This window comes from Neltuma alba, unplaced genomic scaffold (genome assembly GCF_004799145.2).
Source record: "Neltuma alba isolate B1F8T4 unplaced genomic scaffold, ASM479914v2 tig00011870_pilon, whole genome shotgun sequence".
NCBI lineage: Eukaryota > Viridiplantae > Streptophyta > Magnoliopsida > Fabales > Fabaceae > Neltuma > Neltuma alba.
Window position 1 is genome coordinate 12,008 of NW_021636473.1, and position 11,071 is coordinate 23,078.

An 11,071-nucleotide genomic window follows, 5' to 3' on the forward strand; every position below is an offset into this window, starting at 1 on the left:
ATTCCTTGGTACCATGGCGTCACAAGAAAATTAAAGACACTTGTGTACTATCTTGGCACAGAAACCGCATTTTCATCACCCTTCTTCCTAACCTTTTCCTAATTTCCCTCTTTCCTTCTCTGTTTCGCGCATGCTTTTTGAGGCCGGCCCTCTCTTTATTTCATCTCACCACATCTCCTCCGCCTTCTTCCTCTTCCAGCTTTCACTATTCTCCCGCTATTTGCTAATTCTCTTCCTAATCTTTTCAAATCTCTCTTTGGACTCTATATCAGTCCTTTGTACTAAGACTTTTGGCACTGAGCTGGGAATCATGTGAAATGCTTATGCAAGTTGGGGGTTTGCAATTCTGGGCTGGGTGTCTATGATATCGTGACAATCGTTTGGTAGATTTGCCGGTTTTGATTAAGCAGCCCTTGTTTGGATTTATGCTCTTGCTTCTGTGCTGTTTGGGGTGTTTGACCCGGCGAATTGATGGATGAACTAGCTGTGGCAGCTTTCTTTTTCTCGGATAATGCTTTGTAGGTGTTTGATGTCTGTATCTTAGCAGGTGTGTTGAAGTTCTTGCCTGTTTATTTCGGTTTTCTTTTGCTGGGTATTTTATTCGGGCGGATTTGTAATCTGGGTGTTGTAATTTTGATAGGTTTTTAAGGGTTTAATTCATGGAGGCTAAATTTCGGGGGAAGAATCAGTATGTCTATGGACCTGTGGTGCCGGAAATGAAAGCGGTTGGAAATAGGAGTTTGGAGTGGAATTTGGAAGACTGGAAATGGGACGGAGATCTTTTCACTGCTAGTCCGCTAAATCCAGTTCCTTCTGATTGTAGAAATAGGCAATCTTTCCCAGTTGATCCTGAAATCCCTGCGAAAGCTAATCCTTCTAACATTTTATCTTCTAATTGGGATGATGCCAACCCAGAGAAAGGAAAGAGAGAATTGGAAAAAAGGAGGAGAGACGTTATGTCTGAAGATGATGAGATGAATGATGAAGCTGGCTGTCTAAATTTAAACCTTGGGGCTCAAATTTACCCCATCATGGAAGGGGATGAAAAAAGTGAAAGAAGACAAAGATAGTTGGGAGTGGGACTACTTCAAACCGAGCGGTTTGTCAGGTGGAAGATTGTAGAGCCGATCTTAGTAATGCGAAAGATTACCACCGTCGGCATAAGGTCTGTGATATGCATTCCAAGGCCAGCAAAGCACTGGTAGGAAATGTTATGCAGCGTTTCTGTCAACAGTGTAGCAGGTCAGTTTGGTTACAAAGTCACTGTTTCTTGTGCAACTCCTTTCAGATTTATAATATGGTCATCGAGCTGTTACTTTTGTGGAAGGTTTAGTAGGGAAGATGAAAAATTTCACATTGTTGTCCGTAAGGGTTTTTCCAGTGCTCTCCTCCCCCTTTTATTGTTCTTCTCTCGTTTTCTTTTATTCAAGCATAGATAACTTAAAAAGGGAAAATCTAGATATTTAAGGTTATATACGTATTGTATTTATTTCCATTCAAATCAAAATTAGCGGGTTTTAAATTAAGAAATTAGTTAAGAATGTTGACACCAAGAGTTAGCTACTGGGTAACTAACGAGTATAAAAATCCACTTGTTTTAACTTGATTGGAAAAAACTACATCAAGCATTTAGGTTTAAGTACCTAGGTTTTCCTAACTTAAAATATCATCAGATAGATCTCCGTTTAAAGAGCTTTTACTTTGGCATTCCAATTAGATGTGGTTTTCTTTAAAAACCAACAAAAAAAATAAATAAATTTGTGGCAGGTTTCATGTTCTTCAAGAGTTTGATGAGGGGAAAAGAAGTTGTCGGAGGCGTTTGGGCAGGCCACAATAGGAGGAGGAGAAAGACACATCCTGATGCTGTCGTTAATGGAGGCTCCCTGAATGATGAAAGGGGCAGCAGCTATTTGTTAACAAGTCTTCTTCGTATACTGTCCAATATGCACTGTGAGTATTTGTGTAATTGAGAATCTATCTGCTTGGCACCGGCATTCTTCATATTTGTCTAACTGGCTGCCCAAGTAAGAAACTGAAATAATGCTTTTTCTTGTGTGCTATTCTTGGAAAGTTTGTTAATCATGGTGAATTGTGGTCAGAAGGGAGGAAATCTTGTTAGTAGTAGAGTTAAGTTACATTGGTTTTCCTGTTTCAGTCATTGGATGGCTTGTATCAGTCCCTCCTATTGTTGGTTGTATCGGTTATTCTATACTGAAAGTGTATTATTAATATTACTTCTTAGGTTGGCTGAACCTGTTGATTTTTATCTAACCTCAGGCATGTAGAAGTTATTACTAGCAACTGTGTATGAAACACCTGAAAACTGAACTAAAAGACATAATCTGTGTTGAGTTCTTCGGGATGTTTGGTGTGCATTTACGTCAATTATAGGCAAATTAGGACCGAATCACATTATTAGGTTTACACTAACAGGTATAGAAATGTGCTTTCCCTTGTTACCGTACTGATAAATATAATCAAGATACTCATCAGGGGAGTGAGTGATGTCTTGGAATTATAGTTGTGGCTTGATTACGTGCTATTGCTTACTGAGTGTTGTTGTAGTTTGGGTCATTCCTATGGAGAAGATGTCAAAGGCTTAGTTCATGTAACTGGGAGTGGGATTGTTTAACTTAAACTGTTTAACTGGGCTAGTTGGAGGCATTACTATAGAACTCCAGGCTCCAAAACAACGGGGCTATGGCCCCTTGGGGGTTGGTCACCTAATTTCTGGAATCCAATGAGGAGCCATGTTGAAATTGACGTGTTTATTTTATTTTGTGATGTTTCCATATGCCTTCCTTTTAACTTTTGGGCATATTTTATCACATTACTAGAGGAAGCTTGAATGCTTAGCCAGGTAGTCAATGTTTGTTTTGCTGATGCATTCCTTAAGAGTTTAACTGTATTTCGAGCGTATACTTAAATGTTTCTGCTGTTTGGACTTTTTCTGTCTTTCCATACCATATGGGGTGTCATCATTGGCATATGAATTTAATTCCGAAGATTTTGTCTTCTATAAATTGCAGCAAATGGCTCAGATGCTACTAGGGACCAAGATATTCTCTCTCATCTGCTAAGGAATCTGGCAAGTCTGGCTGGTACAATCAATGGAAGGAACATAAGCTCCTTATTGGAGGGATCCCAAGGTTTGGTGAATGCTGGAACATCTGGAACTTCCGAAAAAGTGCCTAATCTAAATTCAAATGGCTCTGAACCCATCAGATCTCCTGGTTCTTCCATCAAGACAGATAATGGTCTCAGCAGTCGTGACCCTCCAAAGCCTATGGGACAGTCTGAGACAGTGCCTGCATATGATATGGCGCAAAAATGCTTACCTTCAGGTGATGTTGGGGTTGGAAGTTTAAAATCTCCTTCAGGATCACAGCCTTCAAATACGCTTCTGTCAAGGGATAACCCTCCACTCCAATCAGTTGCAGCAGAAACTACAATTAGAAGAAACGGTTTAAATCACATTGACCTCAATAATGCATATGATGACGTGCAAGATGAAGCCGAGAACCTTAGGAAGTCTCATCCACCGGGCCTTCGGGTATTGGGTCTTTTGATCATCCTTCCTGGTTACAACTTGACACTCAAAAGTCAAGTCCACCACAGACAAGCAGAAACTCGGATTCAACCTCCTCTCAGTCACCTTCTAGTTCTAGTGGAGAAGCTCAGGTACATTTTGGAAGTATTTTAAGTTCTTTTCTTGATATGCTTCTATCATGTATTGAAGAAGTAGGGTTTTGCAAATGCTTATTCCAAATCACTGTTTAAATATCTTATCTTGATTGGTGTTTGGCAAAAACATTTGACTGTGCCTTTATTCTTACTGTCTTCTTGCCCCTTTGGAGTTCTGCTTTGGGGCTTTTTTTCCATCAAGCTCACCGATTTTAGGTTTATTATGTCAGTTTCATTTACCTTTCCATCGGTAATTGTTTATTTTGGCATGAGTTGGGTTCTTGTTAATATGTTGATCTTATAGGCCTTCATTATGTTTATTGGCGTAGATATTTTGTTTTAGTAAATAGTGATTTGTTTATTGTTTTCAGACTCGCACGGATCGAATTGTTTTCAAACTCTTTGGGAAGGATCCAAATGATTTCCTCTTGTTCTTCGATCACAGGTACTTTCTGTACTCTGAAATTTCTTTGAATAATTATGGCATTGTTTCTTTCTGCAACATTTGATTTGTGGTTTGTTTTGAGCACCAGATTCTCAGCTGGTTATCCCACAGTCCCACAGAGATCGAGAGCTATATTAGGCCAGGCTGTATCATATTAACAGTTTATCTCTGTCTAGAAAAATCTGCATGGGAGGAGGTATGGTTTGTATGATGTCATGGACGTCCAATTCTACTGACATCATTGGAAACATTATTTAAATCTGCTCAATGCTATATGGCAATGCAGCTCTGCTGTAATTTAGGACTCAACTTGAAAAAGCTTCTTGCTGCATCAAATGATTCTTTCTGGACGACAGGGTGGGTGTATACAAGAGTGCAGCATTCTGTAGCTTTTCTGTAATGGTCTGTTCTCTCTCTCTCTCTCTGTGCGTGTGCGTGTGCGTGCGGTGTTGTCTTTTTAGTACAAAATACGAGCAGCAGCAAAAACTTCTATTATTTTCCTTTGTTAACTAGAATTATTATTTCTTTTATCTCTCCTGCAGGCCAGGTTGTCTTAGACGTTCCCTTGAGCCTTAGAAGCCCACAACACTGTAGGATTTCATGTGTTAAGCCACTTGCTGTTTCTTCAATGGCAAGCACTCAATTTCTTGTCAAAGGTGTCAACCTTTTCCATTCTAGCACAAGGTAAATCTCTGCTTCGTCCTCTACATTACCCGAGTTATCTCTTTTGCTCCTGCCATAAACTTGACCGGATGGCTGATTGAAAGATAAGCTACGTTAATTTACATAATATTATATAAATATTTATCTGGATGCCTAAATAGGTTTGAAAGTGACGAAAATGAAACATTACCTTAATTTCTTGGAAATAATATTGGTTTGCAAGTTGATTATGTACTTTTTTTTTTTTCCTGTTTCTATAATTCAGTAAGTGGGGAAGTTCTGGATATTGTTTCAGGTGTCAAAACAAATGAGATTGGTTTAGAATTAATCCGTTCATGTTGTTTTCAGGTTACTCTGTGCACTTGAAGGAAAGTATCTGGCACAGTATAGTTGTTGTGACTTGATTGATGGTGTTGATCCAGCTATTGAACATGATGAGCATCAGTGCCTTAGGTTCGCTTGCACTATACCGAGTGTTACTGGGAGGGGATTTATTGAGGTAGCATCTTGCTCCTAACCAACACCCCCCCCCCCAAAAAAAAAAAAAACGCGCCTTCTAATACATGTTTGCGTTTGCTGTGAAAGTGCTGTTTCTGCAGAAACCACGTTTTCATGATTTTCAATGCAGAAGTGAACATGCTGTTCTGTTTCTGCGGAAACCACATTTCTATGGTTTTCAATGCAGAAGTAAACATGCTGTTAAGTTAAACTGGATATGCTAAAAGATGCATAGATTAGCAAGATAATCAAAATGCATGTCTATATATGTGATTGTGACTCACTAAAGGCAATCTGTCCCTATAAAGCCTAGATCACCGAATATGGTTCCCCAGATCAAAATGCATGTCTGTATATGTGATTGTGACTCACTAAAGGCAATCTATCCCTAGAAAGCCTAGATCACCGAATATGGTTCCCCTGAGTACGACAATATGCAAGTGGAACATTAAAATGACACAAAAAGTATTGGCAAATAATTTCTTTCCATTTGCTAACTTGTGAAGGATGACTTTCATCCTCTAATTTGGCTATGTTGATCTTAGGTGGAAGATTTTGGTCTTAGCAGCTGTTCCTTTCCTTTTATTGTTGCGGAGCCAGAAATTTGTGCAGAGATCTGTAATCTGGAGAGTGTGATTGAGGCTGCTGAGATCTGTAGAGATGTACGGATGAGAAGCAAACAAATGGAAGAAAAGACTCGAGCCTTGGATTTCGTACAAGAAATGGGTTGGCTCCTTCATAGAAGTCGCATGAAAGCTAGGTTGGGTCCCATGGCACCTGTCCAGGATCTGTTTCATTTCAATCGGTTCAAGTGGCTTGTTGACTTCTGCATGGACCATGATTGGTGTGCTGTGATGAAAAAGCTTCTGGACATTGGTTTGAGGGTACTATTGATGCAGGAGAGCATGCCTCTGTCGAGCTTGCATTGTTAGACCTGGGTCTTCTACATAGAGCTGTGAAGAGAAATTGCAAGCCTATGGTGGAACTACTGCTGAAATTCGCACCAGTCAAATCTTCAGATGGATGAAAGTAAGGACAAAGAAGTTGCCAAGTACACTGACAGATTCTTATTTAAACCTGATAGTGTTGGCCCTGCTGGTTTGACTCCGCTTCATGTTGCGGCAAGCATGCATTGCTCAGAAAATGGTTGGATGCTTTAACTGATGACCCTGGAATGGTATGTTCTTTCCTCAGTATGCTTACATTTTCTCGGTTTTCATTATAGAGAGGCTGACATGGAACAGACTGCAATTACATTTCCTATCCAAAGAAAATTATGTTGAGAGGTTTAGGATGTCAGTACTTGTTTTTTTTTAACCTTAGGTAGCAAGATTCACTGGTTATGGCATTGGTCAGGTGGGAATCAAGGCTTGGAAAAGTGCCCGGGACAACACAGGTTTGACCCCAGAGGAGTACGCATCCATGAGGGGCTACCACTCCTACATTCAACTTGTCCAGACAAAAGCAAGCAAGAGAAGTGATGAAACTCATCATTATGTGCTTGACATCCCACCTTCCCTTGTAGATAGTAACACAAAGAAGAAGCAAAGGTCATCATCGAAAGTTTCAAGCTTGCAAACCGAGAAGATTAAAATGGCAGCAGCAACGATTGCACATCAGTGCGGACTGTGTCAGCACAAGCTGGCTCGTCACAGCACGAGGACAGCACTGGTTTATAGGCCAGCAATGCTATCTATGGTGGCCATTGCGGCTGTATGTGTCTGTGTGGCTTTGCTCTTCAAAAGCTCACCCCAAGTTTCTTATGTCTTCCAGCCCTTCAGATGGGAATCATTAGAGTATGGCTCAATTTAGTGTTTTTGCATATCAGGTGTTCTTTTGCAGCAAGCCTGCAATTTGTTTCTTTCATCCCTCATCTTCCTCCCCCCCCCCCCCATCTTCTAACTTTTTGAAATGGGGAGTCACAGTTATTGGTATATATAATATATATACATCAATGGCAGTTTTAGCTGTCATGAAAATATTTAGATGAGGGTGACTTCTTCAGCAATTTATGTTTATAATTGAGTAACTCATGCTACGGTATAAGGAATGTATGTAGTGATAGGATTGAGCTTGTAGAAATGTAGGAGAATGCCTTGTATTAGTCGAATAATATGAAAAGGGGTTTTCTGATGTGGGCTGGTAATATTAGTTATTAATGAGCTCGATTCCTTTAATTTTTTTTTCCTTTAACAATTGTAGCAAGTTTTTATTGATTTTGAATATGATATGCTTTATCTGACTCCTAAATGTTGTTATATAATGGTGTGTGGCGTTGAAAACGAAGAACTAGTGCATTGAGTTGGCAAGGCTAATGTTGAGAAGCAAGATGGTACGCAACAAATATTATATTTTCAATAATATTTAGTATTCTAAACTAATTTTTTACGTAATTTTATTTTGAAAGTAGTTTTCTCACTAGTATTTTAACTTTAGAACAATCAGTGTTAATTAAAAAAAAATACGAAATGTTGAATGTTGATTTTTTTTAACACGTATTGTGGATATATAATGAATTTCACATGATTATTCACCATTACCAAATCGCGATAATAGTACGCTGAGGCTTAACAAAAAACCAGTACTCAAGGTCAAGACCACAAAAAAAAAAACCTAAAATGTCGTATGCAAAACATGATAAATCATTGTACTTCTCCTGTCATAAATATAATACCCTTATAATAAGATATTATATTTAGGATCAGAGGAGTATAATAATATCATGGTATCATTTTTTCAACCATATGACTTATGAATAATCAAAAACTAAGTCATGTAAGAAAAATATCTAATACTAACCTTAGTCTTTAAGATAAGAGTTAGATAAGTTATTTAGAGAGATTGAAAAAATTAGTTTAAATTAATTATTTGTAACAAATACTATCTCCGGTCCTAATTATAAGAGCTAGTTGACTAATTTGAGGAGATTAAAAAAAAGTTAGATTAGTTATTTGTAATAAATAGGTATTATCTTTTCTAAAACATCCTTGCTAATCAAGTGTATTGGCTGGAACTACTATTGTTAGAAGGATTATCATAGAAAAATATATAAATGTGAGAGACAAAGTGGATTAGGCTCTTATATTTACTTATTTAGGATTAAAATAAAAGGCAAACAAGATCTTATATAAAGAACCAGAGATAGTATGTGTTAACTTTCTTAAATTATCTTTATTTAATCATGTATATTGGAACTTCAATTAGGTGGACATACTTTACATTAATAAGAGTTTTTTAAAACAATAAATTATAAATTTGAAAAAAACACACGCGCAGGCGCATAGCATCAACGCCGTGTTCTGAATATACATGATAGTGATAATTGAGAAAGACAAGGTGAGAAGAGTAATTTGAGAGCTAGGATTTGGGCAGAAGAAGGGTAAGGCCAGCTCTGGGCTGAGGAGCGAGGACGCAGCACTGAGCTTCATGCTTTCCCATGGCTTCAATTTCTCTCTCCTTCTCTTCTTCCCTCCTTCCCTCCCCAATTTCTAAGGACAAATGCAAGATCCACCATATCCCTAATCCTGTAACCCACAACCCACCCCTTCGGATTATCCGCTGCGCCACTGCGTCTCCATCGTCGAAAATCTTCTTCTTCCTCCTCTTCGGTCGCTAAAAAGAGGCACTGGAAAGTAGGTGTATTTCCGGGTGTTTCCGAAAAACTTTACCTGGCAGTGAGAGGAGGACTCCAATTAGAATGTGAAGAAGAAGCTGGACCGAAAGGTCAAGGCTAAGGCGTGGGTCAACACCGTCACTGAATGCTTGGCTGATAGAATTGATAAAAAACAGTGGCTTCAAGCTCTTGAGGTAACTCGGTGTCTCTTTCTTGAATTTGCTTCACAAATTAAGCATCTCTCTCTTAATATCTTGTTTACAACTCAAATGTGTAATGTTGTGCACAAGTTTTGATATTTTTTATATGCCAATAATCGTTGTTGACGTGGATATGTATATAAAGCAGTCGACACTCAACAATGACTCGCTCTGCGGTTAGTGTGACACAAAATTAAATATACATGGTTTAAGTGTGGTTTAAAGTGTTGCATTGCGAATGATAAAGGTAGTGACTAGTGAGCGCGATAAGGTTTCAATTTCATCTATCAATGCTTTAGAGTTTATATCAAATTGAGGTTTCTAGACTTTATTCATTTAGACTAATCTCGTGGCTGGTTTTTCCAATTGAAATTATTGTGAATTAGTAATAGCTGAGATGACAATTTTCTATATGGCAACATATGGGTTAAATAATCTAAATGTGCAGGTATTCGAGATGCTCAGAGAGCAACCCTTTTACCAACCAAAAGAAGGGACTTACATGAAACTCATTGTATTGCTTGGACGATGTGGCCAACCTCAACGTGCACATCAGCTTTTCAACACTATGGTTGAAGAAGGTTGTCAGCCTACTTCTGAACTTTACACGGCTTTGCTCGCAGCATACTGTCGCAACAATCTTATTGATGAAGCATTTTTAACTCTTAATGAGATGAAGAAGCTCCCTCTTTGCCAGCCTGATGTTTTCACTTACAGTACTTTAATTAAAGCTTGCGTGGATGTTTTGAAATTTGATTTGGTTGAGTCGCTGTATGAAGAGATGGCGGAAAGGTCTATCACCCCAAACACTGTCACTCAAAACATTGTCTTAAGTGGATATGGCAAGGCAGGGAAGTATGATCAGATGGAGAAAGTGCTGTCAAATATGCTGGATAGTACAACGTGCAAGCCTGATGTGGGACAATGAACACAATCATCAGTATCTTTGGTAACAAGGGCCAGATTGATATGATGGAGAGATGGTATGAAAAGTTTCGAAATTTCGGGATAGAACCAGAAACACGCACTTTTAACATTTTGATTGGTGCTTATGGAAAGAAAAGAATGTGATGATAAAATGTCCTCTGTGATGGAGTATATGCGCAAGCTTCAATTTCCCTGGACAACTTCAACTTATAACAATGTGATCGAGGCATTCGCAGCCGTCGGGGATGCTAAACACATGGAATATACATTTGATCAGATGCGTGCTGAGGGTATGAAAAGCTGATACCAAGACTTTCTGCTGCCTTATCGATGGTTATGCCAATGCAGGTCTCTTCCATAAAGTAATTAGCAGTGTTAACTTGGCTAAGAGGTTTGAGATACCTGAGAATGTCTCATTTTACAATGCCATCATCTCTGCATGTGCAAAGGCAGAGGATTTGATCGAGATGGAGAGAGTTTTCAACCGTATGAAGGATAACCAGTGCCAACCAGATGACACTACATACTCTATCATGATTGAGGCCTACAGCAAAGAAGGTATGCGTGACAAAATTTACTATTTAGAGCAGGAAAAGCAAATGAACACTGAGGATATAAACAGTGGGTAAGCTAGTGAATGAAATTCATTTGTTCCTACTTAGAATTCAGAGTGCACTACATCCATACTTGTAAATGTCCTTCAATTTTTTCCTTTTTTTTTTTTTATGGGAGCAGCTCTAGTCTTTTTTCTTCCCTTTTGACGTTGAATGAGTTATCAGTTGAGTAATGAAGCTCCATTTTCTGGATGAATTATCAGAAGTCCTGCTTGACTTTGCTTTTCAAGTGTAGTTTTACTTTGGCATCCGTTTGTACTTGGCAGATGATGGAATTTGGGTTGTTCTTTTACAGTAAGTTCCTCAACTAAATATGCTAGTTATTTCTAAAGAACTATATAACTAATTTGAGAATATTAAGAAAATGAGTTAAGTTGGTTAATTGTGATCTATGTATGCTGAATTTTCTCAACCATCTTCTTTAATC

The 11,071-nt window shown here is 38.5% G+C and overlaps 2 pseudogenes; both read left to right on the plus strand.

Moving 5' to 3' along the window:
• The first annotated feature begins 453 nt into the window (after positions 1-453).
• On the plus strand, positions 454-7,202 carry LOC114718807 (squamosa promoter-binding-like protein 12; annotated as a pseudogene).
• Positions 7,203-8,685: 1,483 nt separating this feature from the next.
• On the plus strand, positions 8,686-10,849 carry LOC114718806 (pentatricopeptide repeat-containing protein At3g06430, chloroplastic-like; annotated as a pseudogene).
• Positions 10,850-11,071: the final 222 nt, after the last annotated feature.